Source organism: Columba livia, chromosome 3 (assembly GCF_036013475.1).
Source record: "Columba livia isolate bColLiv1 breed racing homer chromosome 3, bColLiv1.pat.W.v2, whole genome shotgun sequence".
Lineage (NCBI taxonomy): Eukaryota > Metazoa > Chordata > Aves > Columbiformes > Columbidae > Columba > Columba livia.
This window is the reverse complement of record NC_088604.1, coordinates 113,479,786-113,497,408: the sequence shown is the minus strand read 5'-3', so window position 1 is coordinate 113,497,408 and position 17,623 is coordinate 113,479,786.

The following is a 17,623-nucleotide window of genomic DNA, read 5'->3' as shown; positions in this document are numbered from 1 at the left end:
GCCCCCTCCCAAGCCAGAGGGTTTAATTTATTTTTTAAGGGACTGATCCAACTTGCATTGATTTTTTTGATGAGTACCGTGTTAGGCTTTCTGTGACTCATTTTGTGGCTGCTGGTGTGGAGTAATACTGTGCAGAAACAGATTTGAATAGTGCACATGAAGCTTTAGCTGCTTAGGAGTGTTGTCAAGACTAGTTCTCTAATATCTGTTCTCATTGTGTAGTTGATAAGTGTTACTTACGTGACGTCCTATATTTCTTTAGTTGGGATAAATCCGAACTACTGTCTTTACAGACTGGAGAGGAAGAGCAGGATGCCTGAATCTTGGCAATTGATACCAAGGAAAGGCTGCCACCCATCTGGGAGGGATGAGGTACAAAAGAGATTATAAGCTATTATTAAAACTTTAAAAATGGCAAAAGAGAGAACCTGATTTCAGGTCTCCAAACATCATGTTCTTTCAGTGACTGTCTTACTCAAAACTCAACTTGAGAAATGTGAACTCCAAGTTAAGGTATACAAATGTCAGTTTGCTATTGATCCTCAAATGGTGGTGCATGTCAGTGATATATAAAACATTTTGAAGTGCAAATGAATCTGAATGTGAATAGATTACCAATAAGCAATGTTTGCGAAGCAACTCCATTTCTTAGCAAGCATCCATAGTGTCGCTGTTATTGAACGTCACTTGCTGTGCTTTCGCCTGAGAAGGGAGTAAACATGTGACTGTGATTCTAGGTTTGTTTTTGATCTGGCATTGTAAGGAGTGTTGGGCTGTTTGGTGCACTATTGTATTGGGTTTCATTGCAGCCCTCCTCCTGACATCTGTCCCAGTGCAGGAGGGGGATTACATGGTGGTTCTTGAAAAGCTAACTCAACATGTCGTGATCAGCTGTCTCTTAGGAGGGCAGATGCTGGTCCCAGCATGGAGCCTGAAGAGCTAAGTTAGACTCCAGGTTAATCCACAAGGGTTGATGCGACACAAAATTCCTTTCCTTGAGACTTTGGGGCATTATTGCTTGGTTTTTCTGGCTGCGTGTTGCATTCTCTTCCAGAGTAGCAGTAGGCAAAGTACATTGGGGTATGACAGAAAAGTCATGGAAGAGGGTCTCTCTCCCTCTCACTTCTACTGAAGTGGTCCCACTCACTAAGGACAGGGAAGTTCTCCAGTGCTTGTGGAGGGCCTCTTTCTTTAAGTAGTAGCATTGTTCAGGTTTTATAGACACGGAATCCAAAATACAGCCTGCAAAAGATACTTAGGGCCTTACTCTTTCTTAATAAAGGAGAATCTGAGAAGAGACTTGTCTGCAGACTTGCAGCAAGGCAGGAGCGGTCTCAGGACTGGAACTGAGATCCCAAGCCTGCGCTAACCCGTGGGGCTCTCCGTTCTCTGCATGCTGGCTCTGCTGCCTTCAGGGCTCTCCCTTCCTGTGGAGGTGAGATTATTAATGGGAAGCAGCTCTCCAGAACCTCTGCCGAGCCCCCAAAAACCATTCCATTCAGCCAAGTGACTCCACTGTTTTTGTGCATTCATTATTACAAGCAGAGACAGCCATTGTGGTAGGAAATGTTGGAAACTGTAGCAAAAGCCCATGTATTGTGGGGTTTTAAAAACTCTAGAAGTTGCTGCTTGAAGTTAGGACTTGAACAGCCGTTTTGTTCATTTGCTATCCTGTCAGCATATTTTCTACCAAGCTCCTGTTCTCTTGGGTGGATCGGAGAAGATGCTGGCAAGATGGGCAGATGGATGGCAAGCTGCCACCCAGCCTGGAGCTTGAAGTCCGTGTCTCCCTAGATCCAGAGGGCCACGTGTGGTGTGATTTGGAGCCTCAAAGAGGACGTGAACTTTCAGTGACTCATTTCTAATAACTCTTTTCCTTTCCTTTGTATAAAGGTGCCTTAGTTAAAGCTTGTAGTATCACAATAATAAGAATGCATTGATATAATTATGTACTATTTGCAATAAGTTATCAAGATGAAATTTTTAAGGCAGCTTTTTGTGTTATTGCTGCTTAATTTCTATGTATTTTTTTATATTCGGGAGAGAAGAAAAGAGGAATTCTCTTGCAGCTTCAGTATTGCTAGAAATAAAGGAAGATTGTGATCTGCTGCTGTTGATTACCGATGCTGTCCAGAATAATATGAGTGAAATAGAACCAAAGCAGAGAAAAGTACATTCTTCCCCGAGCTCTAACTGGGTAGCATTATAGCTCGTTTTATCCGGCTTTCAGTTATGAAGTGGCCTTTTTTCCTTGAACTCGCAGGCAGAGGAAATGGTTTACTTCACAGATTAAGGATATTTTTATGCTTACTGTTTAGCCATTTGCAGGGAAAATGTTATTTACATAGATTAATTCATGGGAGGAGGAACATGAAATTGCCCATTCTCTTTCCTTATGGCAATATTGTGTGGATATTCTTGTTTTCTATTAGTGATGTAAGAGAAAAGAAGGGGAAATATTGCTTCAGTCTGTCCCTCTTAACAGCCTTTTTTCAGAGGCACAGAGTCAATATAGTCTGCTGGTGGCAACGATATATTTGATTTCTGAGATTTGGTGTATAGCAAAATATTAACAATGATGCAACGTTTGTGTTATTTCTTCCTTGTTTGTTCTTTTGTGCATATTTATGTTTTCAAGGCCAAACTTAGTAGTGGTGCACTCAGGGGATTGGTAATTGGATACAGAGCCCTTCACCTCTAGGTCAGTGGTTCAGATTTGTTACAGGTCAGTACTGCCTGGGAGTTGCTACCATGCGACAGCTGCTCAGTGGCGTTTTATGAAATGAGTTGGTGGTCCCAGCTCATTTCCTTGAGAGCAGGTGTCTTCAGCACAGATCAAACTTGAGGGCGGCAGCGCAAAGCCCATTGTTGGTGGAAAAGAGAAATCGCACTTGGGTGTAATGCTCATAGTTTGTATGAACTTAAAAAAAAAGAAAGCAGGAGAACAAATATACATGTCTAGATCCTCAGCTGGCGTAGATTTGGCGTAGATCCATTAAGTGTAGCTGCAGTGATTATCACCAGCTGAGGATCCCCAGACAAATGTAAATCTCCGAACAAAAAACATTTCCAGCATTAAAATAGAGTTCACCGTGGATGTACTGTAATAGTAATCTAAACATTACTGATGTTACAGTAATATTTTAATTAACTAAAGACCAAAATTATAAGTCCAAGTACCTTACAGTTAAAACCACATTTAAAATGAATCCAGGCTTGCTGAAATTTGGAATAACATTAATTCTTCCATCTAGTGATGCCCTGAGATAACCATACAATTATGGTTAATGCATTTTACTGTTTGTTGTCCCAAAGGAGATGAAATTGGATTTCAAAGATACATTAGTCTCCAACTTTTAATGACTTTGTGCTTTTAACAGCTTTGCCTGTGCTTCTGCCTAAACTTCCAGGGCAACAAAGCCAAGCAAGCGATTGTGAACCATTGAGATGTAGTGGTGGTAGAAGCCAAGTCTTCCACCGAGGGAGCTACCAACACTAGGGGAGCATAAATGTCTCGTTACACTTACCTGGGAAGAACTTTATACAGTTTAAGAGTAGTTCAGTTATCTCAGATATCATTGAAGTCTTGAGAGGAATTTTAGTCTTGTCTGATGGTATCCAAGAAGAAGAACTAGTTGCTCTAGAAGAAATTATTTCTGCTGTGTTGATTTTGCTGCAGTATTTCAAATATCAGCTATTCTAATATGAATTTCAACTGGGACAATAAAAAGGCACTGGGTGTCTAATTTTGCCATAGAAATTAACTTGAAGTAAAATACTTACAAATTCTCAAAACCTGTTCTGTACTTTAAAGAAATTCTCTGTTTGGAGGGGCTGCATCATGGAAAGAAGTTGAACTTCTTTGAAATGCAGACTTCAGCCTTAATCACAGAGCAGTGACTAGTGTTTCCATTGCTTGAGCCTTCAAATGATGTAGACGGTCGAGTAGCCTCTTCTGAGTAATTACTTTTCTTCATAATGTGTAGCTTATGCTCTCTTTCGTTAAACCCACTATTTCCATGTGTCGTATGATCAAAGAAGCAGACTGGATGTTGCTATTGTTTACCTCATCTACCCAACTGAGGGGGCAGAAAGGCAAGCAAGAAAAAAGAGGGTTGGAATTACAGAGTGGGTGATGAAACGGTGTTTTAGGTGATCCAGTCTGATGTGCTGGATGATCAGGTCATACTTGCTGCGGTCCCTTCGTTGGTGGTTGATTATTGACCAGGTCTAGAAGACTTGCTAGGTATCTTTAAAAAAAAAAAAGTCATCAAAGTGTTCTAATTCTAACCCGAGTGTCAGATTCCTTGATGAACTTGTACGTTGTGTCATTCATAACTTAGTACATGATTTGTTTCTCTGAGTCTGACATCTACTTCCTAGGAATAGTTAGTGACATGATGATGCAAATAAAGTTTCTGAAGACATTTGCTTCAGAAGAATCTTAGTATTTACAAAACCAAAGGAGATTGGATTCAGCTTCAGATTATTCCAGCCATTAAAAAAGGGGGCAGACATTGCTTGTGCAAAGACTTCTGCTCCATCTAAATTGAACAAACTAAGGCCCTGGAAGAAGGAAGAATTCCAGCTGCTTCCTTTCTTTCTAGCTGAAATTTGGAGGTACAAGGGCATAGCTAAGTGTACCTTATTCATTCACCCAGAAAAAGACACCAATTGAATGCACTCTCTGAATAGAAGGCACAATGAGAATAGCAACGTCACACAACAGAATGGCTGCTGCCAAATCTCTTTAGCCTTTCTGCATGATCATCAGGACCAGCAATCTGTTAACCAGATCATTCCCTAGTTTTTGCTGCAGCAGCATACTTTGAGATTACTGTTGCACCTACCAAGAAACACACAGTTCTTGGGACATGGTTTAAAGAAAAAAAAAATCAACAAAAGAATCTCACAATCCAGCCAAATATTGGAAGGTGAAGGAGAGATTAAGAAGAAATTGCCTGTTACTGAACTTCATTAAAGTCATTTATTAGCTTTGTAATGCCTAGCAGTCTGCTGGCTCCAGAATTTTTTCATACAGGGGGATGGATAAAGAAGTGTTTCACTTTCATTTGCATTCTTGATCCCTGCTGCTCTGTTTATAGCGTTGATGCTATTCATACAGTCTTTGCAATATTAATTTTTAATTTATGATGCTCATTAGGAGACACTTAAAACAGAACAATTATCATTTATCTTGATATATTATTTACTAAGACTTGCTGTCATGGTTAGGGACTTGTGATTAGTGGGAGTGGAGTAGAAAACAGCTCCAAAAGGTGCTTGGCTGAAGGGACTGGGGCTTAGGAAGTGGTTGTCACCACCAAAGGCCCGAAGTTCTGATGTCTAAGCAAAATACTTGCAGCACCTAATCAAAACTCAGGAGGAACCTTCGAAGATGAGTGTGGGACAGTGCTTAATGAACCTGCAGGATAATATTAATGAAACTCACTTGTAAACCACCAGCTCATCAATTATTCATTCTGCTATCGTCCTGGTACTTTGCTGTCTTCCCTTTTTGTCTCGACGTGATTACCTTGTTTTTATTCCCTCTATCCTCATTTTCCTTTTGTGGATTTGCTGACATGTACCCCTGGTAGCACTTCCTCCCCAGGAAATTGTGTTTCTCAAGGCAACCACACAGTGTCCACATACCAAGAAGGGTAAATTGTGCTCCTCGAGGCATTTGGGTAAATGTGCTGGGTTCATTAATAACTTAATAAACCAGATCACTGATATGACAGCCCCAAATAACCTGATTCATTAAAAGCTACTGTATTGGAAACTCAGGATCATCTATGCATTTCTTAATTTGTATCGTTTATTACGTTACTGTGACATGTTATGTATATGGAAGTCTATATGGCAAAATAGAATCTACTAGGAGTGCTCTTCCCTTTTCTCCACCCTCATGCCCCCCAATTTTCCCTCATACTAAACTTCTGAGAGTCCCTGCATTAGTTCCTGGGGTTGTTTATAATGTATGATTGTGCAGGAGAGAAGGCAAATTGGCTGTTTTGGAGCCTGATAATTGCAGCTCGGCATCTGAAACCGATTGTTGTATTTTTAGCTCTGTTTGTTTTATTTAGTTATTTTTAGACTTCCTGAAAGGGATATTATTTCTGTTTGTTTTCTGTTTGACATCAAAGCAGGAACAACAAGTTACTAATTTTTTAACTTATTCCCTGGACACTTGGCTTTCAACTTTTCGAACCGTTGCACAACCACAGCGGGACTGTGTGCACAAGACCTCAAGGACTGATACCATTAAACACCTTTGAGCTGCACACACCATTCCCTGCCTCTGTTCTGTTGAAAACCTTGACACCGTGACTAATCTCAAAGGCAACTGCTGTATTGACAAACTATATTTTCTAGGAGAAAGGATAAGGAAGGGGTTACAAATTCTGTGATTCTAAAATTCTGCACACCCCTCCCTCCTCCTTTTTTGTTTTTCTTCCACCTTCTGGATTTTGCAAGCTTGTCTTTAGATTGATTGGCACAGCACCCCCTGTGAGTGAGGTATGTAGGCATTGTTAGCCTCTTTGTTATGTTGTATTAGAACTTCATTAGGCCCTGGGATGCAAATGCACAAGGCATGGGAGGAAGTATTCATCACACAAATCAATTGTTTGTTATTTTGCACCCTGTTGTAGATTTAGATCCTCTTGTAAAGAAAACACTACATAATGATGATTGCTTTCCCCCTTCCCGGTCAGACCAGCCCTGACTGCTGCTGTAAATAATTGCTGGTGCTTGGAGTTTGTCATATGCTAAACCAAAGAAAATTTATCTGACATTATTTTTTCCTTATTAATTGACAAAATATTCCTATGGCATTCCCAAATTGTTATACTACGTGAACTCATTTGAGCAGGATTTTGAAAACCATCAGCATGATTTGGAGGTGTAAATCTCATGCTCAGAGGTGGCATGAGTGCTCGGAACTGTAGCCTGACCCACGTCTGAGTGAGGTGACACATCTACACATCAAACTGCAACCCCACACAGGAACCAGCTTGTGTCCTGGAAACCTTATAGCTGTGTTAGTGTGGCACACTGCTGGGCTCGCCGGGACGGAGTGGGGGGATGAGTAGATGTTCAGCTCATCCGGTGATAAATGGAGGATTCCACATGGCCCTGCACTGCTCTATGTAAAGCAGGCACCAGGGCTCAGACAGCTCTTCCAAAAATGAGTGTTGGATTCAAATCATCGAGACGCTCTAGACTTTTTTTACCCATTCTTGCTGGTTATACAGGGTTTCATTCATCACCTCTGAAGAATGTTTTTGGATTAGTCTTACATCTTTCCAACCAAATCCTACCTTTGCTGCTCTGGTAATTTAATGTTGGAGTCGCAATTTACTATAAACCTTCTTAGCAGGCAGGTAATCAACTTAACGGAGTTTATTGCACAAGCAGCTGTTCAGCAATCTAATATTATTAGTTTTTTACCTGTTATTTGCAGCTGCAGAACAGGATAAATCCAGTCTCCGCCTGACAAACAATCTCATCTCTGCCATGTTCTAATTTTCGATAACTTTCAAGGTCTGGGTTGTGCAAACTATGAAGCACATAAATTGAACAAAATAACTTTGAATGAAGCATTTCTGTTTAGTTTCTCTGCTGTTTTATGTGCCAGTGTCTTAGCATTCGTGTGGCACGTTTGCGTGGTGGGTTTTTTGCGGTGGTGGTTGTGTTTTGGTTTGGGTTTTCTTGGTGGTGGTTTAGTGTGTTGTGTTTTTTGGTGTGTGTGGTTGGTTTGGGTTTGTTTGGGCTTTTTCGGAAAGGGTTCAGCTAGTTTTGTTAGTGGTATTTATAGCATTTCAAACAAGGCACAGCAACAAGCTGAGGTGAATAGGTGTGTTCCTTCTAAGAATGGTGCGTGTTGTATGCTCTTGCAGTAGCAATACTGGGGCTTTTAAAACACAGTCTGATTTCCCTAAAGCTTTCTTCCTGATTGATTCAGCATTCAGCGTTTCCAGCTTTCACCGAAGCCTGCAAGGGGGGGATATTTGGTAGTGTGCATGTCGTGGAGTAGCGTGATGTGGCTCTTTTAATACTGTCCCTCTATATGTCATGTAACTTTTCTGATTTTTGCCTAGGGATAACTTTTCCCTTATTTTAACATATTTCCTTTTGTCTGGTTTGGCCAGTAATTGACTTTGTCCTTTTTTCATTTATTTCTCTGCCTCCTGGTTGTAGCATCCTCTCCCTGGAGTCTCAGGTTAGAAGTTTTCCCTTTTGTGAAACCATGACAGGTGCCTAATTGAATGATGAATGTCCCTTTATTACTCTGTAATTGAACTGCCAGCTTTTTGATTGGTTTGTAGAGATGCTCCACTCCTCATCAAGCACTGCGGGGGGCTCCGGGGCTGGCAGGCTGGGCCTACCCTCCATCTGTCTAATCGCATCTCTCCCCTACTTGGGTTTTGGGTGGGGAGGGGGCTCAGGGGGAGGAAAGTCATAATAAATTATGCTAATTCGGCATTGCTGTGACAATAAGAATATCGCATTGTTACGTGCGTGGCGGTGGCAAATGCGAGAAGACGTTTTGTCGTCATGGCTGCCTGGCCTGACAGGCCCTCGATGAAGATTAATGGCCCTCACCTGAGTGACAGAGCAGGGGATTGTGGGGCAGAGAGGGTCATTCATCATACTCTGACAGGTGTCATTCACTCCGACAGCTGCACCACTATCGCCTGGTAGCGGTTCCATTTTTCTGCCAGTTAAGCAAGGAGTTTAATAACATCCCCAGAATTAAAACTCATTCTTTGTAGCAGGTCTGACAGCTGAAAATAAGAAAATCAATTCTTCACATGTTATAGCCCAGTTAACTGACTGGGGCTTTGACTTTAATTTAGTCTTTGGGCTGAATTTCAAGTAGGGCACTTTTGTAAGACATCATCTATTAAAATTTACCAATAGCGCTAACTTCACTGTTATTATTGTGGCTGGATTAAAATGCAGCCTTTAATAGTGGATGTCATCTTCATTTGGTGCAAGCTCAAGAGTATACGGCTCTGGTGGGGGATATTCCACTTCATCCTCATTAGTGATGTTTATAGCTTCTCTCTTCATTAATATTGATCCTTTAAACTACAGAGAAAAACAAGACAGACACTAATTTGAACCATTTTGAATCATTAAACTGTTTGGATTTCTTGGTTTCAGTCATTCTGGCAAGCCAAATGAAATATTTCAGAAATAAAAAAGAAGAGGCAGCACAAACTTCTGGCAGCCTCTTACTCCTCTTGGTAGGGAGAGCCAGGTTCGCCTTATGGCCCTGTGCTACTGGGGGTTGTGCGCATCTGAATGGGGCTGGCTAATCCCGGGGAAGGCTTGGAAATAGCCCCTGAGACAACAGCTCTAGAATAATGACCTTAAATGTGTTTAATATCTCCACTAGTGAAGCCAGGACACTAATGTTTGCCTGTTTCATTTAAATCATTATAACTCTTGTACTCTAGAGGCAGGTGTGACTAGCTGGAAGCTCCTCTGTGGACACATGAATGAAGAAGACAGATTGAGGTCTGTTTGTCTGATTTAGGAAGATTGTGAATCATCAATGCTATACCACTATAAAAAATGCAACCAGAATCTAGAGAAGTACAAGACAAAGTATTTTCAGTGGCCCTGGAAGCATTATTGCAGTTGTATAAGGCTGTATCTGCAGCAATGCATGTGTTTCAGGTCAACATTCACGAAAGATTAATTTGATCCGGAATGGGTGCCAAGAAAGGGCTAGTAGGGTGATCGGGAAAATGCAGAGCTGTCTTACAAGGAGAGAACAAAGGACCCCGGCTTGTTTGGACTAGGAAAAGGAGGGCTGAGAAGGACTCTCTACAAATACTTCAGGGGAGGTAAATACAGGGAGTCGAGGAGAACAGAGATGTGATAGCCCAGGGCATCGCTTCCAGTCCTGTGTTCTTATAAAGCAACCATAATTTGTCTCCATGTAGATAATAAATCAAGAACTGTGTGAGAAATTGTCTGCGTACCTCTCAATCTCACTTAAAGCTGTTCAGGTTGAGGGGAAGGAAAGGTTTTGTGCAGGGATGGTGGGAGAGGACAGGAGTTATCACGCTTTAGGAAATTTATTTCTGCCTCTGTTGCAAGTGGAAAGGGAGCACAGGACAGGCAGGCTCCTCCACAGACTCATCACTTAAGTGGCTGGAATTATGTGGGAGAAGTTTGTACACCTCAGTTAAACATGAATAAGGAGTTCAGCCCTTATTCTATTTAATAGAGAGCACATTATAGTATACTTTAAGATCGTGTAAAATTTTCCCTCTGCTCAATAGGAAAGGTTGAATTTTATCCCATGGAGACTACAGTGCTTTGAAAGGAAAAACTTTCCTCTCTGTGTTTGTTGTTAGTGATCTATGTGATGTTAGCTTTATGAACCAGTTGTGTTTAAACAAGCAGTTTAGAGGCAAACTGGGTGTGTACATGTAGAAAAGCAATTTGACTGTATGAAATAATAGACAAGAGCATTTCCCAAGCGTCTATTTCGTTTTAGATAGCGGTGTATATGTGGTGTTTCATTCCAGCACAAAGGAGAGGTGAGCGAACACCATCGTGGTTTGTGTTTTACTGTCAGGTCACAACGCCGGTGTTGTACAGCCGAAGAGGCTGCACAGGGTGTACGGGTGCTCGTTGCATACCAAACAGCCAGTTTTTACTTACAGGAGAAAAATGCCTTCAAAACTTCATTTCTAAATGACCTAATTTTTTCTAAAATCATTAACAAATGAAGTCTTCTCTTATTTCTGTGGATTATTGTATTTTTTTTTGCAGTTGAAGCATTATATAATAAAGTATCATGGGGCAGCCTCTGTCTGGTTATCTGTATAGTTAATGCTGTATGTGCTTATTGGGGGTGAAGAAATGTCGCTGACCAAGAATCACATATAGTGGAATGTTGGACACCCATCTGATACATGAAAATGAAATAGCCCCTTGTGCTCTATTTGGTTCCAGTTTCAAACTGGATTGAAAGAGAAGGATCAGCACTGTATTTATACTGACACGATGCATTTGTCATAAGTTGTTTTTGTGGGGTTTTTTTGTTGTTAACTGTGCCTCCAAAGTAATTTTAATTCTGAATATTTTTATGTCTAGCTGCATACTGTAGGAATAAAGAGAAAGATAGAGAAAAGAAATAGTTGTTTTCTGGTAGACTATGATAATTGTAGTCTTCAGTATTGCTCATAGAAAGAAGAGCTGTTTTACATACATGTGAGTCACCGGCTGTTTGGAAAGCAAGTATTTTCATTAAAGTCAGGTTTTTCATAAAGCAACTTTAAATAAAGAATACTTATGAACCTGAACAGAAATGCCCTATAATAACTTGAATCTCGTTTAATAAGAGAAATGTGATTAAAATGCTCCTATTACCTCACTAGTGTAAGTGCATCTATGTCAAATGATTGTTTTTCTCATCTCAATTTGGCTGCGTGGGTCTGTGCACCAGACAATAGATTCAATGACACCTACATGTGCAAAAAAAAAATGGAACTTGACAGTCAGAAATACCTGATTTTGAAAATCAATTAGCACAGTTTTGTTTTTTTTTTTCTAAGTTGTAATTATAAATTTATCACCTGTCTTGCCTCATCTTTATTTGAAGTTGTCAACACTCTAATCTGGTGACAAACAGTTGCTCTGGATTTTCAATATATTAGTACGTTAGAACAACTTATGTGCTCAGAGGCAGCCGATGGCTTGTCAGGATGACACTGCAGAATCTGTGAGGAGTTTCACCCTGGACTGAAAGTCACCACGTCTGTTTTGTGCCTTCTCAGGCAATTTTCAATCAATCCCAAGTAAGATATTTTTTCTATCATAATCTGTATGCAGTTAAATCTATGTACTATATACTTGTTACCCCAAGAATGGTAACAATGAAAGCACAATGGAAAGTTTTGGATGCTTCACAGAAGTGGCGGCTGAATAGAGGATGTGCTGTTAACAAGGGAGAGGTGGGAATCATGATGCTGGGATGTCACTGATTGAGTGGGTGACTACTGTTCGTCCAACAGGTTTTTGTCAAAATCTGACTGTTCCCTCCAGCAGCAAAAAGCAACAACACACAACTTGCTGTGCAACACCATCAAATAGGACAGGGTGCCGAATTCCAGCTTAGGAAGCGCTGACACTGGTGAATTGTGAGGCAGAGATTAAATTAGCACCCTGTTCTGTGTTCCCTCAGACAAGCTGGCCTAGTTAACTTAAGAATGTATTAACCAGTGCAAATAAAAATAGCGAAAGGAGTGCTAAAGTAGCTTCTACTTAGCTGACTGTATTTCCTGTTCTCAGAAATTATGTTCACTAAGGCACTTCTTAAGGCACCACTGAGTTAATTCTCTTTTTCTTTCCCACCATGAATCCTGGCACCTGTACGCTCTGGCTTTGTTCTGGGTAACAACATCCACGTGGAAATCTTCAACAACGCTTAGATTTTGGGGGCAGATTCTTATTACTTTACTTAAACCAAATGGAATGGTTTCTAGAGCATGGCCAGGTGTCTGACTTAGGATGGGGGTTTCATTGACATTATGGAGAGCCTTGATGAACAGAATAAATTAAAATTAGGAATTTAAAGTGAATTCCCCCTCTCTCCCCAGACCTCCACAAGGTCACCAGCCTATCCAGAAGGACAGTTACTCCCATGCCTAGAGGCTGCAATGGGAAATTCTGACTGTTTTAGACTCTCTGACTATACCTTGTTCTGTGTCCACTTGCTACTATGCCATGAAGGAAGAATCCTCTGATCCTTCTAAAGTTAACAGTCGCCTAATTAGCTGAATGGGCTGATTTTTTTTATTTTACCATTAGATATCAACTGTTGTGTCGACTGTTTGGGATTATAAGAAGGCACTCTGTTTTTAGGTAAGAGGATTGGTTGGTTGTGTTTTTTTCCAACATAACTTTGGATGTGTAGTCAGTGATGAAGGTGTAAAGCAAAGTATTGCAAGTTTGACATTAAGTGTAGCTGTTACAGCAGTGAGAGCATGACTTAGAGGGGGGTTATGCAGGCAATGTGATTGTAGCAGGCTCAATTACAGTAGGAGTTAATTTGATAGGGATCATAGACCTACACTGTAGCCAATTAGTAGGATGGAACTGGAGTACACACAACAAAAGGCCTTGATAATAAGCAAAGTACTTAGGAACAGAAGCCAAATGAAAATGAAATAAAAGGCTGTGATCCAAAAATCTATGGTCTTGAGAACATGGGACGGCCTCCAAATGGATGATTATGGCATTTATCACAAGGTACGTTGGGTCAAAATACCCATTAAGGTTACTACAGAAATTTCATAAACAGCAAACTACATAAAGAAGATGATGATCTGGAAAGGAGGAGAATGCTAATCTGATTTACTATCAGTTCTCTTGGATCTGCAGAGGTAACCTATAGGCTTACATTCATTCTAACTTTCAGAGCATGACTGCTCGTCTGAGTTAAGATCCTGTTTGTCTTTGGTTTGGTGCTGGTATTGTAGCAGAGAGAGGTATTTCCAGAGGCCAGCCCGACCTGGAGCTGTAGGGGGCAACTGTACCGTGGAGGTGACGATTTCCCCTGGCAGTCAGGGAGTTCAAGGTGCGTGTCAGTTGAAGTGCATCAGAATAAATGTTAAATTTGGGCACCTAGGCAATACGGTGTAGTATGATGGGAATCTGTTGTGGCTGTAAGAGAACAAATGGACTTGACACCACACGTGGGCACTGCACAACGGTGCCACCTGGCAGGTAGATGCACCTTCAAGGAGTAATGGTGCAAAATAGCGTGTATGCTTTACGGTGTAATGCTACAGCATGACTTTGGCAAGCTGCAGGAAGTGTTACCAGAATCTAAATGAGTTACGGTAATAAGGAAAAAGTTACAATAGCGTAAATGAGATTGGTGATGTGGGCAGTGGATTGATCCTTGTGGAAACTGGCCTAATAGCACAGAGGCACCAGGGAGGCTTCTAGGAAAGCTAATACTCTGCTAAACAGTGACACTCTAAAAGTCTTGCTGCAGAAGGAATTAAAATGACATTACAAGAAGAAATAGCAGGAGACAGTCCCCAACATGTTGGGATTAATGATTCTGAGGGTGTCCGAAAGAGCTGGATCAAAGAAAGTTCCTTTGAGATCATGCTGAGGAACCCCATGTGTTGCATATTGGAGCCATGCTAATAGATTCATTTAGAGGCCTGAAAAGATAATTATGATTATCGCTTTTGTAATATAAACCAGAGCGCCTTATCTTTTAATTTTGCATTAAGCTGCTAATGTCTATTATGTAAACATACCAGATGCTTACACTGAGAAGGTTTCTTTCCAAAAGATTTCAAATTGTGAAGGATCTACCATCTTTCCTTGCTTAAAGTGTTTCTTTAGTTAGTTATTAATTTCACCTTTGTGGCTACCAACTATTTCATCATGTTACACACATTTTGTGCTGATTTAGAGATTAATACACTGATATCTTTCCTTCATATTCAGAAGTGAATAACTTTTCCTTATGTGATATAATAATCAGGCTTCTAACCTTCTTTTGGAAAACTCAGACATCTTACAGAAGGGTGTCAGGTCAAGGTAATTGGCTTTAACCAAACTAGTAATTTTATTAGTGATTGTTTAGTTGATAAAACCTGTCTTCTTTCCAATCATAAACTAATGAAGTAATTAGTATTAATCAGCATTAATTATAAACTTCCTTATTTTTGTACTTCATCCATTATCAGCCTTTTCATGACTTTTCATAAGGCCGACATTGGGCTCTTCATCTTGGCATTATTTGAATCACCCTATTTACATTTTTAAAAACACTTCCAACTGATTAACGTTCTTCCAAACAGTGAAGGAGGCAAATCAAAGATATGGATGGAAAATCTGTGTCACGCATGCTTTGATTCTTAGAACATTTAAGGAATTTAGCTAAAGAACTGTACCATGGCTGGGAAAAAAGCTAGAGGTTATCTGGGTGTCTCTCCTATTATGCAGGTAAACAGTGAGCTGTTCCTCGCAGAGCAAGAGTGGAGAATCTCTGAATCTGCCATAAGAGGCTAAAAATGTACCCACTGTGCTAGTGTGGCTATGGATGTGCAGACCCTTGCGATTTCCCGTTAGTTTTCATGGGGGGCTGTCTCTGGGTCTTTAAAACTAAAGATGACTAGCCTAGAGAGAAATTGTTGCAAGTTAAATTCATCTTAATCTGGGTGTTTGTTTGGTTTTGTTCTTAATCAAGCCCAAATTGCTTAGCAAATTGTTCAGAGTTTGCTGTTGGAAGTCTCCTGGGGACTGAATTGGAGTGTGTGTCTGTTGCAGACGGGATCGCCTGGTAAGGCCGCAGTGGTCAGTCCAGTTGGAAGGCAACCATAAGTCTTTTAGCACATGCTCCTCTTTCTCCTTAAGATAAACAAAATCTGTGTCTGGTGGGCAAAGGGCCAGTTGATACTGTTTTATGGCTATACATCAAATGCTTGATGCAAATCAGCTCAGAAAAAATTGCCTGGTATTACTCAAGATAAAACCCCCTATAACCTGTGTTACTGGCTGGGCACAATGTTCAGTTTACACCTTTCTATTATTTCCCAGAAAGAGGGTGGATGTTACAGCCCAGTTACCTTTGTTTATTGCACGGAGGGGAAATAATTTACCAAATATTTCAGATTAATTTTGATAACCTGCTTAAAAGGAAATGGTAGCAATACCATTCTCCCAAGTTCTTGTAGGTAACAGCGGGTGTCAGGTTATTTTGTTACTCTTCCCTGAACTTCCAAATGCAAGTTCGTCTATTGAAGGATTTGACACCTGAGAAATAATCAAAATTGGATATACAATATTAGTCTAGCAGGACGCAGTTTTCCACAAAGGAAAAAGAAATTACAGTGCTGTTTAAAATATTCCTCTGAGTTTATGGACATCAGATGACATCTAGAAATGTACTAACTCAGTTTGTAATACTGCAGGAGCTGCTTCAAATATCATTGCCATTAGGTTATTGAGGCATCAATATTGATGATGAACATAAAAAGACACGTTTTCAGTTTGTCAGACAAACGAAGTACACTGTAGTGGCAGAAACACAGAAGATCCCAGTAACTCTTCCTTGCAGACTCTCCAGGGTGAGCTACTGGATTCCAAGTCCATCCCACCTGCTTTAACCACTCAGTTGAGTTATATGATAGTTACTCCTCTCTCCCTCTTGACTAGGTCTAGGGTGTACTTGAGTCTTGGTGTCATCCCGTCTTTTTGCACTGGGAATAACATGTAAAACAACTGTGCTCTTAATTTAGTCATCTTAGTTAAGTGTCTGAAGTTAAGCGAGATGAATCTCCAGCCTTAAAACTTCCCAGCTTGGTGCCTTTGTTGGCGGTTGGGACGAATGCCCTGATTCAACAAGGCTCAATTGAGATTTTTTCATCAGGTTGATAGGAACATAGAATAATTGAAGTTGGAAATGGATTCTGGTGGTCATCCGATCAGCTCCCCCTTTGCTTGAATCATGGCCAGCTGGGATAGGGCTGCTCTGGGTCTTGTACAAGAAAGTTCTGAGTATTGCCAGGACTGGAGATTCCACAAGAGGAACGCTTTTCCACCCTGCCCTGTGGCATAAGCGTGTCAGCCTGTGCTTGTGCCTGTGCATCAGCCTCAGGTTGGTAAATGGCTTTATCCTCAGTGTCTACGTGAAAGTCAATGAAAGCAATAGCTTACAGAGAAAAAAGTCAGATACAGGATTTGAAAACATGTATTGGAGGCAAAGAGCTGCATGTAAGTTCCAAGTATTTTTCAGTGACAAGAGATCCATGATGAAATTTTAAAGTGAATCCTTATAGGCAACAGCTGATTATGGCTCCTAGGGCACAATTTGGCTATTACTGTCTTACTAAAGGTTAGGTCATTGTACAAGTGGGGAGGAGAAAAAAACCTAAAATCGCATTAAATTAGTTATGACTACAATGAGTCATCCACAGAACTTGATAAATAGCATCATAGTATGATTACAAAATAAAAACAAGTGGTTTTCTTTAAAGTTTCTCTACATTCAGCTAATTTATATAAGGAAACAGCTCAGTTGATGTAGTAGGTGTACTTCTGAAGGTGAGTGGTGTGGGACATAGTTAAGACTAATTAAATGGGTCAAAAGTGGCATGAAGTGTAAAAATTAAAGTAATAACAGGAGAAAAGTTGTCAAAGAGTTCAATTAAAACTTTGTATTTAAAACCATGAAAAAATATCTGTGTAAAAGGCCTTGGGGAGGGTCATTAAAAGTAACTAAGCTGAGGAAGAACTTAAGCAGCAAAGGTGGGTATCTGCAGTCCCAGTTGCAGTGGGATCTGGTTAATCCAAAGTCTTTGGGATCATACTGCTATTCAAATGAGTGAAAATTCATGCAACCACAGTGTAGTGGTTTCTTCCAGACATACACATTCATTTCTCAAATGAACTATCATTTGCTTTCACTAAATATGAGTATTTTGGTATAGGAAGCTAAGCAATTAGCGAATATTTTCTTTTCACTGGTGCTTTAAAACATCAGAACTAGACCTGAATAGGTCCCCAGTGACTACAGCAGATTACTAGCAAAGCTGTCCAGATATATGTTGATAATAATAAATTGGGT